This window comes from Tachysurus fulvidraco, chromosome 26 (assembly GCF_022655615.1).
Source record: "Tachysurus fulvidraco isolate hzauxx_2018 chromosome 26, HZAU_PFXX_2.0, whole genome shotgun sequence".
Lineage (NCBI taxonomy): Eukaryota > Metazoa > Chordata > Actinopteri > Siluriformes > Bagridae > Tachysurus > Tachysurus fulvidraco.
In genome coordinates, this window is record NC_062543.1 from 5,904,817 (window position 1) to 5,910,866 (window position 6,050).

A 6,050-nucleotide genomic window follows, 5' to 3' on the forward strand; every position below is an offset into this window, starting at 1 on the left:
TTACTGCCGCTGTCCAGCACTTCAGCATTCAGCACCAAGGCCAGAGCACCAGCGAGAAGCCTGGTCCTTACACAGCGACCGAAACTACACAAAAACACCGAGAGAGTCCGAGTTTAAACAGAAACCTGTTCACGAAGCTCGAGGCTTGGGCAGGTAAGTTATATTTTTTTATTTTGTTTAATTCTTTTAAATCGTTTAGTGATCGCGTCGATGGCATCAATGTCAATAAAGCCATTTATTTTGTAAGTAGATAAGTCGTCGATAAAATGTAGAGCCTCGGTAAGGGCTTTGTTTGTGCTTTGGATGTCCTTTGAGCCGGGGGGTGGTGGTGGTGGGGGGGTGTTAGTGTGTCGCAGAGCAGCAGGACGGGGATTAATGTTCCTGCTCGGGGTGTTAAAAGGACAGTTCCGCCTGCAGCAGATGCTCGTGTTTTGCTCCGCGTTTTGCGCTCATTTGTGCACGCGCAATCGGTTGTGTTAAACCTGCACCTTTATTACAGTAACCGACTCTAACATAAACGCACCGACTCTATAATCTCAAAAATAAAGTACTCGTATCTTGTCGCTGGCTTTGGAATCATCATCATGCGCCTTTAAACTCAACTTTACAAATTATTTTAAAAATGCGCTTTCCCAGGTGCAAGACACAAACTAAACACACATAACACAAGGGAAATTATAATATACGGCCAAAAGTATGCGGACACACGTATATTGCTGCTATAATAAGCGCCGCGTTTCTTTCTTTCTTTCTTTCTTTCTTTCTTTCTTTCTTTCTTTCTTTTTTTTTTTTTTGGAAGGTTTTCCTCTAGATGTTAGAGTGTGTCTGTAGGGATTTGTGTTTCGGCGACAGGAGCATTAGTAAGATTAAGCACTGATGTCGGCTGAGGAGTCTGAGGAGCGGTCAGAGTTCCAGTCCAATCCGAAGGTATTCAGTTCAGTTGAAGTTGGGGGGAGTGCGCGAGACATGTTTTTCTATACAGTATGTGCATCATTTTCTTGGGTACATTTATTTCGATAGCACAGTAGATAAACATTGATGCCAGTCTGTTGTTTATATTTGTCTACTGCCAGATTTCCTACACGTTTTCTTCTAACAACATGCAGGGGAGAAAAACAACCTAAAACATAACTAAATACTAAATATCTCACTCTACATTGATTGAGATGTCTTTTTAGTGCTGTGTGAAGTCATTAACACCCCAAAGCCCAGCAAATCAAATTTGATTTATTATGAAAGGATATTTCATGTCATTTTAAATGCATATTTTTAATGCTGTGGAGCATTTGTGAATCAGTTCGATTCATTTATGTGTTATATTCTCTTAAAGCTTATAGTGTGTGGCTTATGGGGTTTCATATGACTGGTACAAAGCGCTGACACTCCCTAGGGGTTAGGAACTCATGAATTAGTTGTTATATAGAAAGGAGAACACAACAATCACATACAGTAAATATAAACCTGCTATTTAACTTCCAGCCTGCACTAATTACTTTTTGTAAGGCTTTAGGTCAGTGTTGGTGAGGCGTCCTGTCTGTCACCAAAGCCCACGCCAGTGAAGTACCCAGCTTAATGGGTAATAGCCTGGAGGTCCTGTTTGTGCAGAAGCCTGCAGCATTCGCTGGGATGGCAATCACAAGCCAATGTAAACATGAGCCATTGTGTGTGTGGCATGTCCCGAATCTCGTGTTTGTTCATTTAAAGCATTTGAAGAATAACTGTCGGGTTACAGGAACAGGTCACATATGGCCCAGATATGCGCATTTGTGCTTACTGGCTTATAACTGTTTTACTTATATTGTCTAAATGGAATGAAATTTAGATGATGGTAACTTTTTTGTTCCTGATGATGACTGAATGTGTCGTATGATTGTGTAGTATCACACTGTGTGGCATATCTGAACTCCCTCAGAGTGCTGCTCCACATGAAAAAAAAAAAGAGTTTGACTTTGCAGACACATTCTCAGTGACTGACACCAGGCCAATGTTTATGTCTGAGGGCTTAAGCCAAGCTGCTTTGAGTGTGTGTGTCTGTGTGAGTCTGTGTGTGAGTTTGTGTGTGTTTGTGTGTGTCTGTGTTTGTGTGTCTGTGTGTGTGTTTGTGTGTGCATGTGTGTGTATGATTTGAAGTGTAGGTGGGGTGGTGGTGGTGGTGGTGGTGGTGTTAATTCAGACCGCACTTTTCACACAATAGAGACTGTAACAGAGTGGCTGTTATTTTTGTTCACCTTTCCCTTTGTTATTTTTTTCAGTTCTCTCTCTTCGCCTCTCTCTTTCTCCATTTTCCATTGCCTTTTTGTCTCCTCTCAGAGCCGACATTTCAGCAAATCACCCTCCTCTCTTCCTGCTCCCCCCTGCCCTAGTTCTCTGATCCGCTCAGCTCTCTGAAGGACACACATCACCACCGGGGGATATTCCTCTCTCTCTCTCTCTCTCTCTCTCTCTCTCTCTCTCTCTCTCTCTCTCTCTCTCTCTCTCTCTCTCTCTCTCTCTCTCTCTCTTTGTCTGTATGTTTGTGTGTGTTCTGCAGCAGTACAAATAAATAGACAATAAAAAATGACCAACAGGGAAGCCCTGGTGTTCTAGCATATGTTCCTCCTTTAAACAGTTCTTCTGAATGTGTGTTTAAACACTAAACATTACAATTCACAGCTACTGGCAGCTTCTCTCTCTCTCTCTCTCTCTCTCTCTCTCTCTCTCTCTCTCTCTCTCTCTCTCTCTCTCTCTCTCTCTCTCTCTCTCTCTCTCTCTCAGAGCCTGAGTAGTACAAGTAGACCACAAGTAGACCATGTCTTGCTGAATAACATAGCTACAGTATAGCTGAATAGCAAGTAAATTGCTAGGTCCGTAAGTTGTGAGGTTGTATTACTAAACAAACACAAATACAAAGATTTGCTTAACTAATGGATATTCAAAACTTGACAAATTGCTCAAAATATTGACTCTAAATCTCTGATAATCATGAATCTACTGTAATGTCCACCTATGCGTTCATGCGATTGTCCAAATAGCCGATAACCAGGCAGGAGAGATATATGAACGTCTAAAACGGTCCTTAGCAACATTTTTCCAGTCTTTTTTTTTTTGGTGTCCACTGTAGCCTCCACCTGAAGGGACAACAGGTCCATCCTGAGATGCGTTTCTGCTTGGTTGTAAATAACGTTTATTTGACTTACCGTATCCTTACAGTCACCTCAAACCAGCCTGATCTCTCTCTGCCTGCCATGCCACTGTCAAATACACTGAGAACATTGAGATTTGTTCTTCTTTCTGGAATATGAACATTAACTGAAGATCTTGCCCCATATGTTCGCTGCTCATGAAGTAAGCATACGTCCTAATATTCCAATATTAACTTTATGGTTTGGAAAAACTAAAATTTTGGTAGGCTATTGTTTATAATCCATCCCGCAATCTAAGAACAAACAAACAAAAAATCCATCCATCACAGCATATTCCACAGGAGAACTACAGAATAATGGGATTGTCTACACCCAGAATGACAGCTGGCAACTGGCAGAAAAAACGCAGTGCAGCTGATCAAATTCATGTGAATGAGGTAGCAGACATCGATCTTTGCATTTGATACACGTGCAATTAAAATCGACGTGAAATGTGTTTTTTTCTGCTGCGTTTGATTGACAGATGGGAAATGAGGACAGAGAGATGGAGGAGTGAGAGAGAGCGAGGGGCGACTCAGGGATAGGATTCAGATTGATCTGTTCTGTAGGTATGCGATGCAGGAATGGGTGCTACTGTAAGAGTTGCTGTCAGAGTGTATCACTGCTTTCTGCTGCACTGAGCATAACTGAATATCTCTCACATACACACACACACACACACATGCACTCAGAGTGAGCCACGTCCTTGTCAGAATGTGCTGGTGGCCAAATTAACACGCCTCGGCAGTCTTATCAGTGTGCATCCATATTTAACATGCAGCTCACACACACACACACACACACACACACACACACACACACACACACACACACACACACACACACACACACACACACACACACACACACACACACACACAAAACGCACAAACAACACACTCCAGCATTAATCCCCTTCATTAATACAGTATCTAATGTTTTAATGCAGGTCGATGAGAGAGGGAGGATTTGGATTAGCTGTTTGTCTTTGATGTATGTGACATACAGCCTGAGCATGGCTTTTCTTATCGTGTGTGTGTGTGTGTGTGTGTGTGTGTGTGTGTGTGTGTGTGTGTGTGTGTGTGTGTGTGTGTGTGTGTGTGTGTGTGTGTGTTTCTGTGGCATACCTACATTTGAGTAGTCACATTAAAGAAGAATGCACCAGTTTTAAATGGAGTTCTGAAGAAACATACTATAAACCAAAATGATTGCTTATTGTAGCGCTTTATTTTTAATCAAATGTGCAAATCTTTTGGTCTCCATTTTTACTCTTTTTATCAGTACCCCAGCGTTTCATCCCGACGATGGAATAGAAAACGGCTTATCAGACATTTTCATTCAGTAGAAATAAATGAATTATTTTATTGCTCTGTTGGCTTTCAGTGTGAGATATACACAGAATTTTGGAAACATTGAAGCCTTTATTTTTGTTACATATACATTACAGCATAGTGTAATTCTGGAGGTTGGGGTCTGAGCACAAGGTCAGCCATAATACAGCACCTCTGGTGCAAATGAGGTTAAGGGCCTTGCTCAAGGGCCCAACAGGGGCAGCTTAACATTGCTGGGGCTTTAACCCTGATATTCCAAACAACAACCCAGAGCTTTAATCGATTGTGCCACAACTGCCCCATTTAGTGGTTGAAGTTAACACCTTTACATTTTAGATGCTTTTAACAAACACTTGGGTCGTCTCATAGAGCAGAAATGGGTTTGATATCAGCACTAGATTGGGATGGGTGTTTAGATTAGAAAGTGCCGATATAAAGCTAAAAAATTAGCAAAATGATTATATTTGAGTAATTGTGAAATCCCTAAAGGAAATTCTAGCAGATAAATGTAAATAAAGAAAACATTCATTCATTCATTCATTTTCTACCGCTTATCCGAACTACCTCGGGTCACGGGGAGCCTGTGCCTATCTCAGGCTTCATCGGGCATCAAGGCAGGATACACCCTGGATGGAGTATAAAGAAAACAAATTTGTTGAAAAAGTAAAAAGGAAGTACAAAAATGTTCTTACGGTGATAAGCTTACGAGCACAGAAGGTTGTTAAAGACTTTCGATGGGTTGTACATAACATTTGTGTAGTAAAAGGTAGTAAAGTTTGTGTAGTAAAAGGCTATATAATTGTGTATCATGGTGTATGAAGGTGGGTGTATATATACATGAGTCTGTAGGCCTCTGTCTGTCCTGTGGGTCAATACTTGATTGTGTAAAGGCACCATGAGTCATCTTCATTCTGTTTCTATGCACACACACACACACACACACACACACACACACACACACACACACACACACACACACACACACACACACACACACACACACACACACACACACACACACACAGAGAGAGAGAGAGACTTGTACAGAGTAGGAGTTTTCACTTAATACATTTACATAGTACATTTGGAAAGTGTTAGTTATGTGTTAACACTTCCAGTTGTGTGTGTTTGTGTGTGTGTGTGTGTGTGTGTGTGTGTGTGTGTGTGTGTGTGTGTGTGTGTGTGTGTGTGTGACTCTCACCCAAACAGTTGGGTGCTAATAATAATATGTACTTGCTATATTTTTACATTTTTAATTTCCCCTGAATGTCCCATCAGAGCTTTTGTAAGTTTGGGAAATTTTGTATCTGAGTATTTTTTTTATTCAGTAATCCCAGTCCTTTAATAGCTTGTGTTAAGATATGTTTAGTTCAGTGTCCAGTTCATTCTAAACATTATGCTAAATAAAACCTCTGGAGAAGTTGTGAGAAAAGATACGAAAGAAACTTAAACCTAAACCTAACAAATCTACGGTTAATTAACTTAGTGACTGTTGATACGGATTGTTAAAGTATTTAAAATAAATACTAATAATTCATGTAGAAAACAGTATTTTGTA

The 6,050-nt window shown here is 40.7% G+C and overlaps 1 protein-coding gene across 1 annotated transcript in view; it reads left to right on the plus strand.

The window, feature by feature from the left end:
• srrm3 (serine/arginine repetitive matrix 3) overlaps positions 1 to 6,050 on the plus strand; it is a 77,629-nt gene continuing 71,579 nt past the window's right edge. Inside the window, exon 1 of the mRNA XM_027132977.2 lies at positions 1 to 153. The gene's annotated coding sequence lies outside the window, so the exon portion shown is untranslated. The remainder of the gene's footprint in view (positions 154 to 6,050) is intronic.